The 22,551-nt window shown below is 53.9% G+C and overlaps 1 protein-coding gene across 2 annotated transcripts in view; it reads right to left on the reverse strand.

The window, feature by feature from the left end:
• LOC121443506 (BCL-6 corepressor) overlaps positions 1-22,551 on the reverse strand; it is an 89,803-nt gene that overhangs the window by 34,704 nt on the left and 32,548 nt on the right. The window contains exon 1 of one of the 2 annotated variants that reach the window (XM_041645258.1): positions 5,813-5,870. The exons of the other annotated variant lie outside the window; for it this stretch is intronic. The gene's annotated coding sequence lies outside the window, so the exon portion shown is untranslated. Of the gene's footprint in view, positions 1-5,812; positions 5,871-22,551 lie in introns of those variants that run through there. 2 annotated transcript variants of the gene reach the window in all.

Genomic DNA, 22,551 nt, shown 5'->3' on the forward strand with positions numbered 1-22,551 from the left:
TGAAAAGGCTTCCACAATTCCCCCTACATACTACAAATCTCTCCTGCGGAGATGCCCTGGTATGAGGGCCAAGGCTCCCAACAAGGTGCCACATTCCCTTAGGGTGCTAGCCCCGCAGCAGGTACCAGTAGGTGGCCTGGCCTTTCAGTTCTCAGGGAAAAAAGCTGACTGCTGGTCTTTCAGCTGAGATTTCCACCCTGGACTTGGCACATAGTTGGAGCAAAAGGCCTTCGGAAGGTACACCTATGTCTATCTACCTTTTCTAAGACTCCAAGAAAACACCCTAGGAACCTCGGTGAGGTGGGAGAGAAAATATCAGCCAAGTGGCTTGCTTGCAAGATATCAGCCCTATTGGGCATTTCAAAGTCCCCATCAAAAGCCAACCACCAAGGCAAATAGGAAGACTTTGTCCTTTCCCCAACCTTTCCTCCGAGGATATGGCCTCCAAACCTCGGTGCACTGACATCTCCCCACCTACTCCTAATTTCTAGGCCTACCCCAGGCTTTCAGTTGCTTTTGGAACTTTCACGGGGAAGGCTTAAATCTTCACCTTTGCTCGGTGAGGACTTGTTCGGGCACTAGACACCTGGTGCCTCTGCCAGTGTCTGCAGCTCTGCTTGAGGAGAGCCTCTGAAATAGACCTGCAGAGAGAGTAGGAGGAAGAGTCCAGGTGGAGAGAGACAGCACACTCCCTCTGTTCCCCAGCCGAGTGGCCAGGCAGCCCAGCTGACCTGGCTCCCAGCCAGTGCTCTGCAAGTGGCTTTCTTTCTCTTTTTAAAAAACTTTCCAGTCTTGGCTAGCTGGCGGAGTTTCCAGGTCCCGCATGCCCCGGCTCAGAACTGGCCTAGCACGCCAGAACCTCTCTAGGCAACCTCCTGTTCCTGGCCGTAAGTAGGCCCAGAGACACCTTCTCCCGCTCTAATGCAATCATCCACCCGAATTCAACACCCCCAACATCGGCCACCTGGAGTCCACGGCTTCCCGAGCAATTGCCACTCAGCCGAGCTTGCGAGCAGAGAGGGCATGCTTAGCCCCTAACACATTCACGCCCACAAGGTCTACAGCAGGAGGGGGGGTGGGAAGACAAGGCAGGAAGGGAGAGGGGCTGCTTTTTTTCTTCCTTTCTCTTTAGATTTTGGTGTCCCTGGCTGAGCAAAGGCTTGAGAGAGCCAGAACAATAGAAATGGGAGGTGGGGAGTGCCGGAAATGGTGCAGGAAGACCCCCTATAGCCCTATAAACCTCCCCTCTCCTTTATAGTTACCATTAGCATTAAAAGACCTAGGGCCTTCACTGCAATTGTATCTTTTTATAACTTTTCCCCTAAACCCAACTCCCTCCTCACATTTTGAAATCACAAGGTAAAGATATCCGGGAAAGTTGTAAACTGCCCTCACCCAAGCTCTGAGAGCCTCTTACCTGCTCTGCCCCTGGTAACCTAACCTGACTCACCTCCCTCCCCCAATAGTTCCCCTGGTTTGCACCTAGACAATAAATTTAGTTTAATTTAGCTTCCGGTCTTTAATTTTAGCAGGTCTCCTTTTTGCATGCAAATCAATATGGCAATTACCATCTAAAAGCTCGCCCAGCCCCGGGTCAATGTAAATTGATCATTGTCCGCCTTCCACAAAATAACACCGGGAGTCTGTGGTGCATAATGAGATTATACTGGAAACTGTCTTTTAGATCACAAATTATATTTTATGCTCTCAGGATCTTCTCTGAGTGGACTTCTCCATTTGTCTAATCGTGGGGAGTCCAGCCTGTGGATGCAGGCTAGCCATCCTCGGGCTCTGGAAAAAAGAAGTGGGGACACACCACAAGAATCTGAATTGAGAAAACACAGAACTGAGCTTGAGCCCAGAATGGAAGAACCTCCAGAAACACCCCCTCATGAGCACCATTAGCTACCCCACAACATGTCACATGTCCATTCCCGAGGAACATGCTGGGGACTGAGTTTGGGAAGCTACTGGAGAAGAGGCCAGTGCATGCCTTGGGCCAAGTGCTTGAGCTACCAACGGAGGTGGACAGAAAATCTTACAATACAGCTCTTTTGGATTTCTCAGCTTCACCAAGTAGGTCTTATCTCGGCAAAAAAGATGGAATACCGTTGGCCATTAACACTGACCAAATTCCTCCGATGGTGGCCAGCCAAAGCCTCTCTAAGTGTGGGAGACCTCACTAGACCGGATTCAGACTGTTCCAAGAGACTCCTTGGCAAAAACTACCGCATTTACTCTCTTCAGCGACTCCCAGGACACCCCTAACAAAGGGCCTTTCCTAGCTCCTTTACAAGAGCGGTGGGTCGCAGTATTGATAGCCCATGCCATTCTCCCACCCTGTCTGGCTAAAGAGTCCTCGAGGAAATCCAGGGAGGCATTGTTAAGGGTTGCTGGTAGCTCCTGAGGGCTGTATTAAGGTTGGGCAGCACTTGAAGCCTTCTAGGAGGCTGCCAGCCTTTCGCACAGCCCAGCCCTGCCCTGCCTAGCCTGGGCTCCACCCAAGTGTGATCTTCCCTATAAAAACTGGAATTCCTGACTGGGCTTAAACAAAGAGGGAGCGGGGCAAACCGGTGCCCCGAGCAAGCTAAACCCTAGCAGGAGTTTACATGGCCTTCTAGGGGCGCTGAGGCGCCTGCTAATGCACCCAGCATAGGTCACCCCAGGCATGGTCTCCTCCAGTGGGTAGGAAACATATACTAAAAGCATAGCCACTCTCTCCTTTTATTTCTCCCAGAGGGTGTGCTTCTTTCGTGTTCGACCTCAGTCCAAACCCGACACCACCTTCGCCCAGAAGACTTTACCAAAGTCTCAAATCTTTCTCCCTGCCACCCAAGGTCAAGAACTCCGAGCCTCTTCAGAATTCCTGCTCATCAGCAAGGGCAAAAACTGGAAGTAACCCCAAACAAGGGCCATCCAGCAGCTTAGGAGCTGCTTTGCCATTTTCTACTGCCCAAAGACATTATTTCCGAGACTGTGTCAATGTAGTTGCCCGCTCTTACTTTCAATTGGGTCTCACCAGGCGAGAAGTCTTCCTCAAGGTAAAAGGGAGGTCCTGGCAAATTGGCCCTTATTTTAGGGCAGGCATGTATACATATGCGTGCCTTTTGTGCTCCCCCCACCCCAGTGACCCTCTTCACAACTTTAAATTCATTTTTTTGTCTTTGCAACACAGAAATTCTGCCTCAGTTTCCAGATTCACATCAGTACTTTTTCTTTTCGAATATCACTATACGTTTCTGCGTTTGCATGCCCATGTTTATATTTCTCTTGGCCAGTTCTTTAATCTCTTGTTCCATTGGGGCATAGGGATCAAAGTGTCTTGACTTGTCCCAGCACAGGCCATTCGGGGTATATCTTAAACTGAGCATTCCTCCCTCCTACTATTAGGTTCTTTGACTATCCCTATAAGGCCATTTTCTGGCCAGACCATCATGGCTTTACAGTTTAAATGTAAATAGAAGAACCTTAGACCACAAATCTTTAAGAGGAAAAGAGGGGAAGGAATCTATAGGCGGACCCACCCATCAATATCCAGCTCTGGAGAGAACTAATGTATGTTGAGTTATATTAAATTTCAGACCATCGATACAAATGATAGATAGATTTCTCTAAATGTCCAGACCATCTCCTATTTAGATTGTCTCCCAGCACATGTCTGAATATAACTGTTCACAAGTTCATGGTTAAGTGTTTATGTATGGACAGCTCAAGGAATGTTGTGTTCTCCCTCCAGAACTTACCGGCCTGGCATCTCAGGCTCAGGGCCTTTAATTTGCAGCAGCCTGGGTCAGAGCCTTTGCCAACTACCTTCTCTCACTTTGAGTTTCCCCTACACACGCCAGTTCCTCTAGGAAACAGGTTTTCATAGCCCTGCTTGCTTCTAAACTCAGATCCTCATGGGAGGGTGCCCATTTTGTGTTCACAGTTCCCCCAGTAAGAAGCACTGGATTAAGCTAGTTACTCTGTCTAGCAGCTGCATTCCATTTGTGAACGAATAGGCAAATGCACACCCAGAAGAGAAAGGAAAACAGTAGATCTAGACCTCAGTCTCCCACCCCTGCAGACCACACGACTTCCAGTCACTTCTATTAGACTCATAGTCCCTCTTCCCCCATTAAACTCTTTACTGTACTTCAAGGGTTAAGAGGACCACCGCCCCCCCACACACACCCAGCAACCTGTCTTCCACCCGGCTTGCTGGGCCCACAGGACCCGCAGGCTAGCTTTAGCTTGCTCCCTCGCCACTCTCGGGAGTCTGCTGCCTTCTCTACTGCCCCCACCCACTCCGTCTTTCAGCCGGGAGGGAGTCTGCATGCCTGTCTAGACCGATCTATCACCCGCACACCAACAACACCCGCGAGAGCGCGGAGACCCTGCTCAGGTCCCCCTGGCCCGCACGGTTCACAGCGGACGGAGTCCAGCGAGCGTGACAGCGCCTGCGGGGAAGGGGGTGAGGGTCCAATAATAATCTGACCGCCTCGAGCTCCGTGCTAGTCTTCCCCAGACCCTACCCCCTGCGTTCGTACCAGCCCGGCTAGGCTACATGGGCACAGTCACAGCTCTGCGCGCTGGGCAGTCCTATTTTTATCTTGTCTAATCCCAAACTGGGCGGGGAGCACAGGCGTCGTGCTTAGAGAACAAGAGATGGGCGAGGGAGGCGGGGAGGAGCAGCCAGGCAGCAAAGCCAGCTAGAGCGAGTTAAAGACACAGTGGAGGAGACCGCGAGCAGGAAGAAAGAGCAGGCTGTGTGGACCTCGCGGCGCCGCACGCAACGCGACGCCCTGCGAAGTTATATTGGCCCGCCAGCTGTCCCTCACTGACCACCCCTCCCCACTTCCCAGCGGCACTCTCCGCAGCCCGGAGCGCGGGGGCCGGGGCTGTGTGGGAGGCGGAGGCCAGGCCGGCCCTGCAAAGGACGGGAGAGAATCGCTAATGAGCTGTGCGGCCCATTGATCCAGAGAACACTTCCTAATTAACTCTCAGTCACCTACTGGTGACAGCGCCTCAAAGGACAGCGCTGATCGAGCCCAAGTCCAGACCTACCCGCCCAACGCCTGGTGACCGTGATCCCCTAACCACCGCAGGCAATTCCTGTACGTGGTGTACACCCTCGCACTGAAGGCCAGCCACAGAGTAAACCTGGGCGGCACATTAATCACCCCTCCGCGTAGCTCTCTACACGACAAAATCCAACCCAAAATAAACACCAGAGCCAACACTGCAAACCAGACCAGGTAACAAGTCGGGGGATGGAGAGGGAAGGAACGAGAAGCGAGTATTTCCCAAATGTCCACACACAAGCGTCTCTGAGGTCGACAATTAAAATGCTGTCCACACAGGCAATTCTGTTGGCAAAACCGAATCCAGCACCTTGTACAGGTCCATCTCTCCTGGTGGTGTCCGTTTCTAGTGCCACAGGAAGTGTCAGATGGCTAGAAATACACGAGTCCGTTTACTCCAAACCCACCACTTTCTGGGGTGGGCTATTTCCTCATTATTTGTAAAGTCCAGGTCCATTTTTAAGGATGTTCTTTTCGCCCAAGGGACTAACCTTAGAACCATACAGCAGTACTCCTCCCAAAGCCTTCTCTGAATAAGGATGCGCGGAGAGGGGGTTACACAGTTAAAACCCCGGACTGTCTAGACTCAACCAGGCAGTACGATTACCTATTTGAAGAGCACTGGTTTCTTTTTGAGGTTTGTTTTTAAATAAACATAACCCTCCTCCAGTTCCTTCTTCGCTTTCCCATTTCCCCAACCCCCATCCCCTAGACGCCAGCGGCGCGCGCCTTCGCGCGCGGGCACTCACGACGTCTAGCTGGAGGTCGCAGACTTCTGGAAAAGATTCATTAGCAGCAAATTAAGCCTCGCTCGGCCTCGGCCTAAAAGCGGACAGGCTCGGTCGTCTTCGGGACGTGGGTACGTGTTCCCGAGAGCAATCGGGCAGCCAGAAGTCCGCCGGGACTACACGTGCCACTCACTAGTCGCCCTAGTACAGGGCGCTCCTCCGCTCTCTTCGTAAACAGCAGGCGCTCGTCGCCACCGCCCTGAGCCCCCGGGTTGGTGGTGGCTCTGCAGCGCAACCTCCCGCCTGTTCCAAGCGCTGTAACCCAGTGCCGCCTCGCCCTCCCCGCCTCAGCCGAGGATAGCGCCCGGTGCGCAAGTTCCTCTTTGCCCAGAGCCTCCGCGTCGCCCGCCCTCCGAGTGGGACCAACTTCCTCCAGCCACAGACTTTCACACGCCCATCAGGGCTTCCCACCAGGCTCCCCAAAGCCCAGCAGAGGGCTGGGGGAGCTGCTCGCTCCCCCGCCCCGCCCCTGCTCCCACGCAAGCAGTCTACACCCGCTCTAGGGGGCTCAGAATTTAAAACCTACCCTAAGGACGTCTCCCAAAGGGAGGTGGCAGGAGGTCGAATTAGAATCTTAAAAGAACATTTACAAAACAAAGCAGCTGACCATCTCCAGCTCTCCACGGATTCCTAGTAGTTATTTTTTTTCCTCCTAAATCCACGTGATCCACGCTTTGGGGCAAGCCAAGGGAAAACAAAACAAAACAAAACAAAAAACCCGGGACTCCCCACCGGAGTTGCGCGAGGACAGCAGGTAGAGCTCGGCTCGGTCCGAGGCGCCCGCCGTGCACACTAGCGCACGCACAAGCCGTCGTTCCACTCGGAGGCTCCACCGGCCCCTGGAGAGACCAGACGAAGCGGCGGCGGCTGGGGGTTTTTACAGTTCTTTTCCGAGTCGAAAAAGAAAGCAGACGGGAACCCGCCGCCTCCCCTTCCTGCTAGCGAGGTAACGCCGAGCCGAGCTTCCCAGCTCCAGCCCAGCACTCCCCCCCCACCTCACTCCACCCCCTGCGCCTGACTCCGACGCTCGGCGACGACCGCGCTCCCGCGCAGACACACAGAGGCTGCAAACTTCCACTCACTGAACTCCCCGTCCTCCAAGCCCATCAGGAGACGGCTGGTCCCCTGTCGAGTTCCTCCCTCCCCGGTGCCCACGCGGGGGACGCTTAGCTTGGCTGCATTGTTAATAACTTACAGCTCTGATGTAAAACGAAAGCGAGCAAGGTAGCTAAACCTCCCGACGGGGGTCTACCGAAGTCGAAGGAGAAACCTTCGGAGGGTGGGAGTCCCGAGGGACGGGATCGGCTGCAGTCCCCCGCGCGCCAGCCCGCCCGCGGCCTCCCCGGGGAAAGGTGTTCCGGGCACTGACCTGAAGTCCCCAGTCGGGAAGTAGGCAAGGAGCCTGCGATCCGGCGCTTTGAAGTTTTCCCAGGAGCCGAGTCCAGGCGTCGAGGAGGATCCGGGGGCGGCTTGCTGGGTGGGTGGACGTGTGCGGGGTCGGGGGAGGGCGGCTACGTTAAGGAGAGAAGGAGCCGGGCAGGGGAAGCGCAGCGAACAGCAAAGTTTGCCTTCCCCGGGTGCCCGCAGCCCGCTCCCGGCGCCGCGCTCGCTCGCCTCCATCTCCCTTTGCAGCCAGCCGGCTGCCCTCCGGGTCGGCCCGGCGGAGGGGTGGGCTCTGGGCCGCGTGGGGGTGGGGCGGGCTGCGAGCCTCCGGGCAGGTGGTGACTGCCCCGCGCGGTCCTCGGCTCCCGCAGCTGGACTGGGCTCGGTCAGCCTCAGCAGCTCCCGCGCCGCCGCCCGCGCCCGGGCAAGAGCCCCAGCGCCATGTTGACGGTTCGCCGCGAGCGCCCGCTCGGGCTGGGTGTGTGTGTGAGTGTGTATGAGCGAGTGTGTTGGCCAAGTCGTCCCTGCGCGGCGACAGCGCAGCTCGGGCTCTCCGCCCGGCGGCTCGCGTGCTCCCCCTTCGCCACCGCCTTGCTCCCACTCTCGGTCGTGCTCTGGGTTCCGACCGCGTCTCCCCCTCGGCCGAAGAGCTCAGTCGCCGTTCAGCCCGGAGCGCGGCTCTGCCTCACCATGCCGCTGGGAGCCCGGGCTCCGTCTGCCGCCGCACGCCTCGATCCCAACGCGTCTCCCCTCCCAGGTTCCCTCCTCTTCCTCCTCCCCCTCCCTCTGCCCGCCCTCCCTCCCTCCCAACAGCCACCTCCCCTCCCCCCTCAGGCGCAGCGCTTGGGCGACAGCCGCCCGCCCGCCGCCGCCTCCAGCTCTTGCAAGTTTGAGCTCCCCAGTCTCCGTTCACCCTCCGCTGCGGCGCCTCCGCGGTGGGGTTTTGGGGGGGGGGATTCCTCGGAAAAGGTTCGCCCGACTTTCCCCGGCCGTCACCGATTCCCACCCGGGTGCATTGGGGCCTCGCCGCATCCGAACCCCGAACCACCTGGGTGGTAGGGTCGTGTCGTGCCGTCCCCCCCCCCCCCCAGCACACACACTCCACCGTCCTCTCCGTCCCAGCTCAGGCCGAGTTGGCTATTGACGCCTAGCCGGGGCTCCCGTCCTAGGGGAGTGCAGACCGACTGGGGCGGCGGCGACGGCTAGGTCGGCCAAGAGATCCCCAGCCCGAAGACTGGGGGGCGGAGGGGGCGGCTTCCCCTGCTGCGCGCCGAGACTCCCCTTGCTACCCAGAAGGCCAGTGGAGGACCGCAATTACCATAAAGCGCCTAGCACTCCTCTCAGCCAAAGCTGTCAAACCCCAGAGGCAGGCGTCGCTGCCGCCACTCGCCACCAGCGCTGTGCTCTCCGGGCTTCGCGTCCCCTCCGATACCCAGCCCAGCAGAGCCTGAGTGCGCGTGGGCGTCCACCCAGCCCACCTCGCCCCTTCTTCCCAGAGGAGCTACTTCCCCTGCAGGCGCAAAGAGCTACACGTAAACACCACCACCGGCAACGGTGGCCTTTCTGCGCCCTAGCTCCCCGGACGTTTCAGTTGTGTGGGAATCGTCGGAAGGGGGGGTGCTACTCCTGGGGGCACAAGGTGGTAGGAGGGCCGTAAAGGGAACTGGGATGCGCCTGAGTTCCTCCCAGTTCTTGAGCATTTCCCGGTCCGGACCTCCGATGGATAGCTGGTGGGTCTGCCCTCGTCTCTCACCTAGGCCTCGTGAGAGTATCTCCCGCGTTTTATTTTACTTGGCCAGGAACAACTTTTGGCTTCATCGTTCAGCACATAAATTTCCACTGGGTAACGTCGTGCAGATCCGGGCTCGGCGGCGGCGTACAGCCTGCGCCCGCAGCAGTTCAATTCAATTGACACGTATTGAGCTTCTACAGCGCACCCGGAGCAGCTCTGGGTGCCAGATGGGGGGGGAAGGGGGAAGCCGAGAAGCGAGGTTCCGGCCTCCGCCGAGCGCAGAGCCTCAAGGGCGAACCCAGCTCCACTTCGTGAAGCTGGCTGGAAGGAAAACCAGGGCACCCAGGCTGGGGGCTCGGGCACCGAGGCCAAAGTTGACCCTATTCGGTGGTTCTAGGGGGTCTTTTGATTCTGGGAAGGGGGTGGAGTATCTCTTCTGCTTAGGGACAGGATGGTGTGCAGGCTTGATGAGAACCAAAGTCCGAAATGGAAGTGGCTAGTAAACCCACGCGGAAAGTTTTAAATATCCTAGAGCGTCTACATGCCAAAAAATAATCAAAAGCATCTCAAGTTGATTACTAAGTCAAGGTCAAGGCCCAAATCATCTCTAGCTAGAAGATATTTTCCCTTTTAAAAGTGAGGCCCACTACTGACTGTGGGACTGATATTAGGTACGATTTTTTTCATTCTGTTTTAGTTCTCAGCCCATAGTTATAAAAACAGCCCTTCTCAAAGCAGAAGTGAAACATCTCTACCGTTTGAAACCCGAAACTTGGAGCAGAATTAAATCTTCATGCTCCAGAGCTGCATGTAACAACTGATGCAAAAGACAGGCAGGCAGGCCAGTGAGCTGTGCCTAGCCATGCTGGGCTGCTAATGTGTCCAGGACCCGCGCCTGCAGAATGGAATGCACGCCTTTTTCTTCCAGGTCTTTCTGGGGGGTGGGTGTCTCTGAAAGCTAATCTACACATTTTTTTCATCTCCTGTAACAAGCAGAAAGACACCTGGACTATTATGCTGTAAAGCTATTTTTTATAAAGACGTTTTAAGGCTAGACATTAAAAGTTATTAGAGTGAACGCATGTGAGTTACAGACACAGCTGGGGGAAACGCTGGTTGTGTGTTGTAGCAACATTTCTTTTTGAAGCGACTCCTTTTATTCAAAACAAGTCTAAAATAACCTGGAAAGCTGGAGTTGGGTATTTGTGGGGTAAACTCTGAACGCGGTTCCAGGCAGAAAGGCCGCTGTGCGGCTGCGGGCTGGGCGGGAGGGCTGGCTTGGGTGAGCAGCAGAGGCAGTGCCAGGCTCATCCGGCTCCGTTAGGCCGCACTGCAGAAGCCCTGGCTCGATGCCCAGCCACCTTCTCTCCCCCTCTTCTCACCTCCCAACTCTCCCAGGAACAGGCTTTTCCCAGAGTCCGAGTCACATTAACTGTCCAGAACTTTCGGAAAATCCAGGACCCGAGAACGGAGCCTGAGGCCTCTTCCAATCCTAGGGCCTCCCGGGACTGCTGACAAAGAGGTCTGTTTGTCTAACTTTAAGTCCTAGTGCTAAAATGAATGGGAGGGGGTGCTGTAAGGGCGAAGGGGCCTTGGAGAGGGCTGACTGCTTGGGAAATTTGATGCTGGAGACAAACAGGCCAGTAAATTTGCCTTTGACGTAATTTGTGGCAGTCACCCCCTCTCCTTTAAGGGCGTCTGTGGACTCTATGGTGTTCTCCAATGGGCTGGTGGGATTAAAGGCTTTCTCTACCATCTCCTAGGGTGCATTTCCCAATTCCATGGGATTTTAAAAATATTAAGGGAGTACTAAGAGACGCACGCGCTGTGTGTGTGTGTGTGTGTAATTCACTGAGAATTAAAATGTGAGATCTTCCCAGGTCCCCTAAGTGGAGAAGGATCACACCTATTGGCCTGGTTAGTCGAACCGTTGCCTGTGTAGAGAAAGCTGTCGAAAGGCGGTCCCATTTTGTGTCCTTACTCAGGGGGTTGCTACCAGATCCTTAAGCGGCGCCCGCCCTCCCCCCATAGGGGGGTACCTCAGATGCTCAAGGTTTGGCTTTTCCTCGGTGCTGGCAACTACCCTCCTCCATGTCCCTCTGGAACTGACCCAGGTGTCAGGCCACCAATATACCCTGACATCCGAAAGGGGAGGATTTCAATGAAAGTAGAAGAATAGATGGAGTGTACCCGCAAGTGAGCGCAAGGGAAGGGAGGCCCCTTTACCAGCTGAAAAATAAATCAGCAAGGAAATGAGAAGTTCTCCGAGGTGGAGCTGCCGAGTCTGCCCCTCCCCCACCAGCTCCAACTCCCCCACCCCCAAAAAAGGTCTTGTGATTATAACATATGGCTGGACTTCGGAATCCCAGGCCTTCTCCTGCTGCACATTCTAAGCAGACTCTGAAACTGGGAAAGCAAACTGGAGCTTCTGGGAGCAAACTTGAAACCTGCCTGCCCTTTTCGGATTATGCTGGCTACAGACCTGCCAGGCTTCTACCAGTCTGGCTACCCCTAGGCCTGGAGTAAGGCCGTGCATCCTGTCATGAGGTCCTACCTGCGATTAGGGGCACGGATGGGTTTTCAACTGTGTGTATGGTGGGGGTTCATTTATGATAGGTATGTGCAGAGTGGAAAGCCTAGTTCTGTAGACGCCTCAGCTGGTGTTTGCTGGCCTATGACACTAGATAGTGAAGTTACTGGAAGAGGCCACACTTGAATGGTAAAAATGATACATTTTAGCTTATGTAAGAGAAAAGTATCCTGTTAATGTTAAAGTGTTTAAAAAACATACGAATAGCTACAGTTACAATCTTCAGTCAGGGAATGCCAGGCTTATCCAATGGCACTTGAAAGAAAAAAAAAATCATGGGCTGAGATGGGGGAGACGGGGAGACCAATCTAGCTTATGCTCCTGTCTTCCTTTCAAAACTCAAATGAAGTAACAATTGGAAGTCTATCCTTGACCCTAAGAATTTTACTAATTGTGAAATATTTAAAGAGAGCTGTCTTCCCTGGGCAGAAAACTGTTGGATTTGGGATTGGACAGGTTAATTACCTTTGGAAAGTTCTAGGCTGTTTGGAGGTGGAAGGCCCAAAGATTAGAACCAACATGGTTCACAGAAACAACATTAGAAAATTCCTGGTCTAGGGTGACATTTATGTCAGGCCCTGCACTCTGGAATCTCAAAAGTCTACACTGCTGTTGCCAAAGGTTGACTGGGTGTTAACCAAATGGCATAAACATAAGGGGCTTTGGGGAGCTACCTAGCCCCTCCATCAAAGCTGAATACTCCTGCAGATCAACCCTGATACTACCTCTAGGCCAGGGTTCTTGTTTAGCAAGGCTCTCTAGTGCATATCTTACCCTGTTTGGGGACAGGGTGAGTGGGAGCATCATGAAAGGGGGAAGCAGGTAGATAGCTGCTCTTGCACCCAGCATAGCTGTTTCCCTCCCCAACCATTTTTAATTCAGCTTCTCTTCTCTTCCTGGGGGTCACCCGGGGAGCTTCCAAAGCTGCCATCACCAGTAGCTGCCCGATTGTAAGAAAGGACTACAGGCCAACAGATAGAAAAGCACAACTAGTGTAGCTCTAAGCAACTGAAAGCCCTCACAATACATACACACCCAAAGTTAGGTCCAGAAGTGATTGCTGTGGGGTGGTGGTCACCGTGGGGTGATCGCAGCCAGGACCACAAGTCTGGGAATCTCAAATGGTTTAAGTTAATCTATGCACATTTTACCTGATTCCCTTTCTCCCTAACGTCCATTCTGCTGTGCCTTCACCCCATAACCTAGCATCTCCTGCCTGTTAGCAACCCTCCAGTCCCCTCCCCATGCCTCCATTGGGGAAACAGGGATGGAGAGTGGTTTGCATTGCGAGGCAGTGATGCACAGCGCCTGGAAGCCTGGCCATTAGCAGCCTGTCGGTGACACAGACAAACGACTGAGAGGGAGGAGATCCAGCAAGCTCTGGAGTTTAAATATACCAGCATGGAGGGGAAACACCATGATTTAAAAGTGTGTGTTTGCAGACACCCGCATATATTTTAATGATTTCCAGCAGACTACACGTCCTAGCCTTGCATCCTGCCCACCACCCCACCCCCCAAATGGAGGATATGTGTAGAAGAGAGGATGATGAAGGAAAGAGGTTGGTAAATAGGATACTGAGAAAAAGAGGCCTTAGGAAGCTGCCTAAGCCAAAGCCATACGGGTTTTTGTTTAATTCTTTTTTTTTTTTAAAGAAACCTGGGCATGGTGCCTTCCAGCTGGAACTGGACCCTCTACACTGTACAAGAAAGGCCTAAGAAAAAAAGAAACTGTCACCCTTCTTTCCCCCAGGACCCCACATTTTTGAATCTTCCTATTCTACTGACAATCCAGAGACCTCCTTCCTGCCCATTTAACACACCAATGTTTTTTAGCAATTAAGGCGAGAAGGGGGTGGGGATAAAGATAAGCCAATTTTTTTTTCCCCCCGCCGTGCAAGTGTGAAAGATAAGATAAGGCTAAGCTGGGGCAAAGCGGCTGCTTACAACCTCCCCTCCGCGATTTTGATCGGTCACTTATCTCGAAAAAAATGCTCCTTTCGAAAACTGCAGAAAGAAAGAAAGAAAGAAAGAAGCCGAAGGAAAGGATTTTCATTTGGAAGTGACATTTAAAATCCACCTCCTTTCCACCATCAACCCCTCTCCAATGCCGAGGACCCCCAGGAAAAGTCGCACCTCTACTGCGGGGTTTCAGTCTTTCTCGTGGGGGGCAAAATTTCTAGTGTAATCAAGCTGAGTAAAACCAGGGATGTGTGATGAGGATTTCTTCTGCGTCCAACACAAGCTTGCAAAGGCAGTTTTCTTCTCTAAGTTACGGGTCTATGTTTGTGTTTCACCATTGAGCCGATGTGTTGAAACTAAACAGGTAGCTATATTTGGGAGGGTCATATAACTATGTCAACAATGAGGTGGGTGCTAACTGAAAATAATAAGAAACTCAGCGGGCTTTCACAAGCCCGGTAAGGGGAGGAAAAGGCAGCCTAGACCCTGAGAACTCCCAGCTAAACTGGACTCTCCCGGAGTTTTAGTAATCCTTTTCTCCTCACAGGGATCTCACTGAGGGATTTCCGGAAGACTTTCTATTTGTTGAAGGTTTTGGTATCAAAGTTCCTGCACCCAGATGGTCTGCAAATTCCCCCATCAAAGTGCTGGCCCCAGATCGCAAGCGGCGAAAGAGGCCGGTCCCTCAGGCCAAGCTCAGCCTTCGCCCACCACCGGCTCCGGGGTCTGAGGCACCTTCTCCGCTCGGCACCCTGGAGCCCGCTCGGGGCCAGGCTCCAGGACCCAAAGCCCAGGGTCAGCCGCAGCCGGATTGTCCCCAGGGAGCCGAAACCACCGGTCTGGGGAAACCCCTCCTCTTGCCCTTCCCCGAAAAGCCTGGTCGCGGCGTCAGCGCCAAGCGAGCGGGCATCTGCTGACAGCCGGGCCTCTCAGGAGGCCCACACGCGTCCCATTAGTCAGCTCGAGTTCCCCTCGGGCGAGCCGTCTGGCACGGCCTCAAGGCCCAGTTCGGGCAGGGAGGGGGTGCGGGGCCGCAGCGAGCTCCGCGGGGCCTGGCCCGACTTGGTTCCGCGTTCCTGGACCCGTGGGGAAGCTGAGGCGGCGGGCCAGGCCGCTCCCCGGCGGGCTCCCGGCGCCGAGCTGCGCTTCACGTGCCCGCCATAGCGGCGGCGTGGTGAGGAGGGGCTGGGAGGCGAGCGGCCGCTCCGGCAGGGTCCCCGACCCCCGCCTCCCTGTGGGGGAGCTGGGCGGGGACCACCCTGAAGCCCCGATCTCCGCACAAGGTGAAGGCGGCGTCGCCAGACGCCCAGAGGCTCTGAGGGCGCCGCTCCGAGAGCTGCGGGCGGCGTGTGCGGCGGCCCCGCGGGCCCGGAGTCCCCGCCTGTCTGGCTGCTAATCGCACGCTTTCTGCTGTTACGGAGGCAGGCAGGAGCTGGCGGTCGAGCCCAGCGCCGGCGACTCGGCGGGTGACACGGAAACAAGGCGCAGCGCCCCTCCCCCGCCCGCCCTCCCCGCGCTCCCGCCTCCCGCCTCGCACTTCCTCCCGCCCGCGCGGCTTTTGCAGTTCTAATGCTCTGCTTTCGGCCTGGCACCATTACGCTAGCAGACGCTTCTCTGCGGCCTCTCGCGTCTCTTCCCCCCTTTGTTTTCAGGGTCTATAGAAAAGGTTTGCTTTTCTATAGAGCGCTCTCGTTAAACCAAACTTGTGGTGGCAACGGAAGGTAGTGCGGGCGGGGAGGGGCCAGGGGATTTTGGCAGCAGCAGATCAGAGCGTGGTGGAAACTTCTCTCGCAGGGTTCCCCGCCACTGCCTTCCTATCGCCACCCCCACTCACAGACCAGTCGCCCCGTCGACGCTTCGCTCTTGAGAGGCCCCAGGGCTCCAGAAAGGCGGCCTAGGACTATGACCACAGGCCTTCGAAGCGACGAGGGTTCGTGTCTGTGACCCCAGACTTTTGGCACTCAATGACCTTGCTCCTTGGCTGCTTTTACTTGACTTGGCTTTCCTTTGGTCATTCGGGGCCCTGTGTCTCGGTCGGTGGGTAAAGAAGAGGAGCGAAGTAAAGTGTTCCGCGTGTGGTTATTTTTAAAGGGCTCGCTGTAATCCAACCCTTTACTGTAGGCCTCCTTTATCGGTGCCTACAAAAGGGGGGCACCGACTCTACGGACAAATGATAGAAAAGCTAGTGCTGGTGGCTGGCCACCTCACCCACAGCCACTCAGCGGGCCCCCCTGGAAGACCCAGCAGAGACGAGGGCCGGAGAACTAGCTTCCTCGGTTCAGGAGCGGCCAAACCTTCCTCTCTCTAGGCGAGAAATGAGAACAACCCCCTCCTCCCAGGGCGCACTCCCCAGACCCAGACCCATGCATATGTTGTGGCTTTCTGCACCGGAGCTGCTCAGGCGGCAATTTTTTAAGCCTGCAATTAAGCGAGGCGTCGCCGTGTCCTCGGCTAGTGTCAGTCGCACATGGCCTTGGTGCTCCGGTCCGAGGCCCCGCGATTAGTCACAGGCTCACTTCGCTCCTTCCCTAATCCGCCTCTGCAGGCAGCCTGGGGACGCGGCCGACTAGGCGGCGCTGGCAGGGAGCCACCGCACGCGGGGCGGGCCTCCTGGTTAGTGCCAGCCCCACTGCACCCGAGCCAGCGCGGGCCCCGAGGTGCGGGATTGACGCCCCCCCTTACCGCCCCCTGGTGGGGCGCCGGCATCCCTCCTCCTCCCGCCCCTCTCCTGGGCCTGCAAGATCTATTTGTGTGGTGTCATTTGCATAAAAATAGGACAAGTGTTTCAGTGCGTTCGAACGCGGGAGGCGAAATCCTTATTGATGTGTCTGTGTGGAGCCTCCGGTTGTCGGAGCAGTTTGATTTAGGGTGTTTGTGTTGCCTTCTATGAGAAATGAGAGGAAATCCTGTGCAACGCTTCCCGCGGCCGGGGCCCCCTGGAGCATCCCCCCTCTGCGGCTGGGAGTAGTGCACTGCTTGGGCCCCAGCACTCCAAGTCTACAACGGGCAGGTTGAGGGCCAGGCGGGCGGCCTATTATGACTCATAAAACCGGGCAGCCTAATCACCAGCTGCCAATCCATTTACATGTGGCGCTTCCAAATGCACCCTTCTTCGTCCAGGCCGGGCCTCCCGCGGGTTCGCCGCGGACACGGCTAGAATCTCCCAGTGGAAGCTAACCAAGCGGTCGTTCCTTCCCGTCGGTAGCCCGGTTTCCCCTCCTAGGGGACCCCCGCTCTCTAGGCCTCTGCACCTCTTTCCAGCAACTCCAGCTTGGACAAATAGCTTGCGAGGGCGCCGGCCTCTCGGAGCCAGTAAATCAATCATTAACTCCCTAGCGAGGCCAGGTCAAGGGAGGGGGCGGTGGCCAGAGCCCAGTACTGGGGGGGCAAGAGCAAGGCCCCCAACCCTGGGGTGAGCGCCATCCCCCGCGACAGCGAACAGGATGCTCGAGGACAGCTCCTGCAGGCCTTCCCTGTATCCTCCAGAAGCCTAAGCCCGCTGTGTCTTTCAAGCTGCACCGTGCCTCGCTGGGCAGGTTGGGTTACTGCGCAGCCCCCAGGCTTGAGGCTTCGCAGCCTGCTGTCCATAGGAGAGTGTGCCGCACCAGGGCAAGTGCCCCGGACCCAGCGGGCCTTCATATGACTCCGGCTTTGCCAACCTAGCCAATCGGGTGGACCTGACTCCCAAGGCATGCCCCCTTGGAGCCCTAGGTGGATTTGGCACGCAACGGGTTAAAAAGCCCCAGTTCGTCCTGGCTCCTCCGTTGCACAGAGGAAATGCTGATCAAAGTGCCTAATGGGGAAGGAAACACAGCACACTCGGGGCTTGGGGTCGAAGGAGAATGACTGGAAACGACTCCCGAGTGGCCTGCCTCGAGCCGCTTCCCACACTACCGGCAAGGCGGCGGCGGCGGCGGAGGCAGCCCGCAAGATTCACCCCGCGAAGCTCTGCGTGCAGGGCCTGGGGAAGGAGGAGGGACAAGGGGGCGGGAGGCGAGCCCGGGCTTCGCGCCAAGAGGCCCGGAGCCACAGATTAGTCACCGCTCGGCTCGGAGCTCACGGGTGCGCCGGGGAAAGGGAGGGCAGGCGGGAGGGCAGGCGGCGGCCCAGCTCAGCCGGCTCCCGGGGCCTCGGCGCCGCTGCCCCCACCCCTACCCCCGCGTGCGCCAGGCGTGACTCTCCAGGACTCTCGCAGCGGAGATCCACTTGTCAGTTCAAGGGCAGGACAGAAACTGCAAGCTGAGTCTTGCGAACAGGAAATTTCTCATTGACAAGGTGCTACGCGCCCCCCTTGCATCTCATCTCCCCCCGCCCAACCCCGGCGCGCAACACGGCTTTAAAACAAAACCAAACCCCAGCGCGAGCAGCCGGCGTGTCCACTCGGCCTCAATCGCCTTGGCGTCCCCCGCCCCTTAGAGTCCCAAGCCCCGGGCCAGCACACTGGCTCAGCCGATGGCTTCGGCTAGGGGCCCCACGGAAGACATAATCATCTCTGCAGGACCCGAGTCGGGGCGCCGGGCCCCGGAAGCTCTGCGCCTTCTCGGGTAGTTAACCGGGCCGAAGAGCTTTTTGCTCTGGATGGCCGGTCAGCACGGTCTGCGGGGAGGAGGAGCTGGGCGGCTGCAGCGAATATCGCTGCGGGATCCTGGGAGGGCTGCGAGCTCGGCCTGGCAAAGTTCCTGTAGAAACTCCATGTTTTGAAACTCCAGCGGCATTGCGGAAGGAGGGGGAGAGGGGAACGCGCCGAGCGCCAAGGCGGCCAGCACCCGCCTGGCGCTCCGGGGGAACCTCTCTCCCCAGCCCGCTGCACGTCTGCAGGGCTGGGAGAGCAGAGCCCCTGGAGCAAAGTCTTTTGTGTAGTCCCCCTTTTCCTCCGCTCTCCAAGGGAAATTCATTAACCCGTTTTATTTACTGAGACGAAGGCAGCCTTTTTAGGGGCCCTGATATGCAGGGTAATTTCGTATTTGACACGTGTAAATACTTAGTACTCTCAGGTAAGGTCAAATTATTTATCATCTTAATTTATATTTCAATAGGCCTACAATTTAGAGTCGAGAAATGCCTCCTTATGAATCATTATGGTCTATTAGAGGAACTAATGTCTAAACAGCACTATTTGGGAGGGAATCACTTATGTTGACATTTAAATGGCTCTTCAATAGTTAAAAAAAGAGACATTCAAGTGCCTTTGATTAAATATACAATTTACAAGACCATCAGCAAAACCATCAGGGCTATAAATTCTAGGGATTTTTATTTTCAATTTTCCCAAAGTCTTTCAGGTCATATATGTCATCTCCTATGGGAAAAAATACATAAATTTCTGACAATTCCACACACCCCCACCCACGCACAAGCTAACGTCTTATCAAGGGCCCCAGATCTTGTATCTTTGTGACAAACTTAACCACTTTTTAGCACTATTGCAGGTAACTTGTAAAAGCAGCTTACCTGTCTTGCTGAAAGCCAACCATCTATCCTGATGTCACCACAGCACCCAGAACAGCCTGCTGGTGCTTTAAAGTCACCTCTATACCTGCTAATATAAACACCAGTCTCTTCCTAGCTGTCTCCTGTCTCCAAATCTAGAAGGCTCCATTATGACTCTGTAGTGTTACTTTCTCCCCTGACACATCTTTCGGGGCCTCAGATGACTTCGTGTATCTGTTTTCTAAGACCAGGCTAACATCAGAGATCCGCCTGCCTCTGCCTCCTTAGTATAATGATTAAAGGCCGGGGCTACCACACCAGGCTCATTTCCTTCCTCCTATTTGTTGGTTTCCAAGTTTTTTGTTTGTTTATAAACAAACATAAACATATAAACAAAGCATAGGATTCTAAACAATGTAATTAATTGTGTATCAACCATTTGGATCCCCCCTGCATGAAGAGTTCAGCTCTGTTTGGGAAGCCAGCAGAGTCTGTGGTAAGGAGAGAAACACACCCGGCTTTGTGCATGGTTATGTTGCAGTTCTTGTTTTTGTTTTTTAAAAAAGCATGGGTTGGCCGGGCGGTGGTGGCGCACGCCTTTAATCCCAGCACTCGGGAGGCAGAGGCAGGCGGATCTCTGTGAGTTCGAGACCAGCCTGGTCTACAGAGCTAGTTCCAGGACAGGCTCCAAAGCCACAGAGAAACCCTGTCTCGAAAAAACCAAAAAAAAAAAAAAAAAAAAGCATGGGTTATGGTAGCTTCCCCTGAGGGTGGGTCATAGACCTCCAGCAGTGCCTATGCTCCAAATTTATTAGCCTAAACTATTCTGTTCTTTATTCAGGAAAACTTAATGCTACATCTTGCAGCTGCCAAAATATGCGTGGGGGGGGGCTGGTTAGGTTATACAAACTGGTTTCAATTCCTGAGCTCAAGCAATCCTCCTGCATCAGCCTTCCAAGCAGATTTACAGGTACAGACAGTTAGCGTATGACTTCCTATCAGCTTAGGGAAATGGTCCTTGTTTGTGACTATATAATACATCATCATTTATCACACCATTCTAGCCATCCTCCCTAGGTATTCTGCAGAAAGAACTGGGAACCAGACACATCCTTCATGCTGAGGCAGGGAGTGTTTGTTTTGTTTTTCGAGACAGTGTCTCTACATAATCCTGGCTGTCCTGGAACTCACCATGTAGACCAGGCTGGCCTCAAACTCATAAGAGATTTCCCTGCCTCTGCCTCCTGAGTGCTAGAATCAAAGTGTGCCACCACCCAGTTTTTTCAATCCATGTCTTCCTTAACTTCCCAAAGGCATGGCTTCCTGGTGCCAGAATATAGGGCATTTTTTCCAGACTGAGAGTCCCTTTCAGTTTCTTTCTGGGCTCTTGTCTCTGCTCCTCCGATGGTCTTGGGCCTGGATAACCCCCGACGGACAAATTTCATCCCCGTTTATGACTTTAAATACTCTCACTTGGTGATTCTTGGTTTGTTCTTTCCCAAGTTCCAGGCCACCATATCAAACTGCAGACCAGATAGCTCACCTTGGCATCCATATTCAGCTTATAACCACAGCTAACATTTGCACAGTGGTTTTTAGGTAACCAAGCACACAATATAAATTGTCTATGAATTCTTGCAATTATTCAGTAAAGCAGGTAGTCACTATCCACGGGTCACATATAAAAACTGAAGTAAAGGACTTCAGAACACTCACGGGAATTTGTGCCAACAGGATTCGAACATAGGCAGCCCTCTGTCCAGAGTCCCATGTTCTTAATCACCCCCCACTACACAGCCATACACAAAATCCTACATGAGAATAAGTCCCCTCCTTCACCTTCTTCCTTGCTTCTCTGAAGCACTCTGGTAAATACAACTAATTGTACTTTCGGTATTCTACCTAAACTTCAACTTTTTGCAGTAACTATAGGCCAGACCATCTCATTCTCTTGCCTGGATGACCTAGGGTTCTAATTCCAGGTATCATTTCTCATGCTCCTCCAGTCCATCCCCTACATAGCAGCTAGACAGGCCTTTTTGTAACATGCTGCATCTGGGCTTGGTGGTGAGCACCTGCAATCCCAGTATTTAGGAAGTAGGAAGGATTATGAATTCAAGGCCAGGCAAAATCACGTTTCAAAAGATGAATCAACTAGGTGCTGGTGAGATGGCTTATCGGCTAAAAGTACCTGTTGCCAAGCCTAATAGCCTGAGTTCTAGTCCCATGAGCATCGTGGTGGAAAAAGAGAACTGACTTCCGAAAGTTGTCCTCTGACCTCCACATTCAGCCTGTGCTGCATAAGCACTCAGGGACACACATATAAATAAGTGAATTTTAAAAACTAAAATCAAACACGCGGCGTGCCAGATAGCACTACCTTCATTAGTTCCTGTCACATTTGAAACAAATCTCAAACTTCTTAGGCAGGTGTGCGGTCACATCTGTAACATCAGTAGTTGGGAAGAGGGAAGCAGGAGGACCTCTAGTTTCAGGTCAGCCCGAGCTACATATTGAGTTCCAATCCAGGTTGAGCAGCATGGTGAGGTCATGTCTCTAAATAACAGACCAACAAACCTAAACTTTCTGACCTAGCAACTTGTTTTCTACCATTTCACTGCTTGCCACAGACTGCCTCATCATTTGAGCAGGCCTGCTGGCGGCTCCTGAATAAGCTCTTTCTGTTGTTAGCTTTCTAGACTGTACCCTCCTAGCGCCAATCATGGTACCTAGCACATGCATACTATGTATAACTTGATTACAGCTGAGAATGACAGTACACTCCAGCTGGTGTTACATTGCTAGACCTTGCCACAAAAACAAACCAGGGCTGGGGATGTCACTCACTCGTTACAGTGCCCTGATTTCTACCCCTAGCAACCCCAGAAATACACTTTTAAAAAATTGGGTGTGGCACACTTCTGTGATCCCAGAACTCTGAAGGTGGATGCTGGAGGATCAGAAATTCAAGGCCCCTTTAACCTCAGCACTCCAGAGGCAGAGGCAGGTGAATCTCTGTAAGTTTGAGGGAAGACTGGTCTACAGAGCTAGTTCCAGGACAGTCAAGGTTACAAAAAGAAACAACTCTGTCTCAAAGAACCAAAAGCAACAATAACAAAAAAGAAGAAGAAAAGAAAAATTCAAGGTCATCCTCAGTTGCATAGAAAGCTGGGAGCCAGCCTGGGCCATTAGAGACTCTGTTTCAAAAAACAACAACAAAACAAAGACTCAGTTTGATGGTGCACTTAGGAGGCAGAGGCAGGCGACACAGCCTACATAATGAGTTCCAGGCAGGCATGGTGAGACTCTGTCTCAAAAACAAAAATGAAAGAAAGATTGAATGAAACATAAATGAATGAATGATTGAATGCCTGATACATTGTTATTCTGTATGTAGCACAGGCTGATATTTGAAGCAAGTTCAAGAAAGCAAGACAGCTGTAGGGGTGGTGCTAATGTGCAGGGAGTGGATCTGTGGTTCTGGGGAAGACTGAGGCAGAAGTAATTAGCTAAGTCAAGTACAAGGCAAGAAGAGGAAATACCATCTGGAAAGACCCACGGGAGCATGAGATGAATATACACAGCTCTTTCTTGGTCAGAGGAG

The sequence above is a fragment of the Microtus oregoni genome, unplaced genomic scaffold (genome assembly GCF_018167655.1).
Source record: "Microtus oregoni isolate MIOR12 unplaced genomic scaffold, Mior012 000108F_ref0000382, whole genome shotgun sequence".
In the NCBI taxonomy this organism is placed as follows: Eukaryota; Metazoa; Chordata; class Mammalia; order Rodentia; family Cricetidae; genus Microtus; species Microtus oregoni.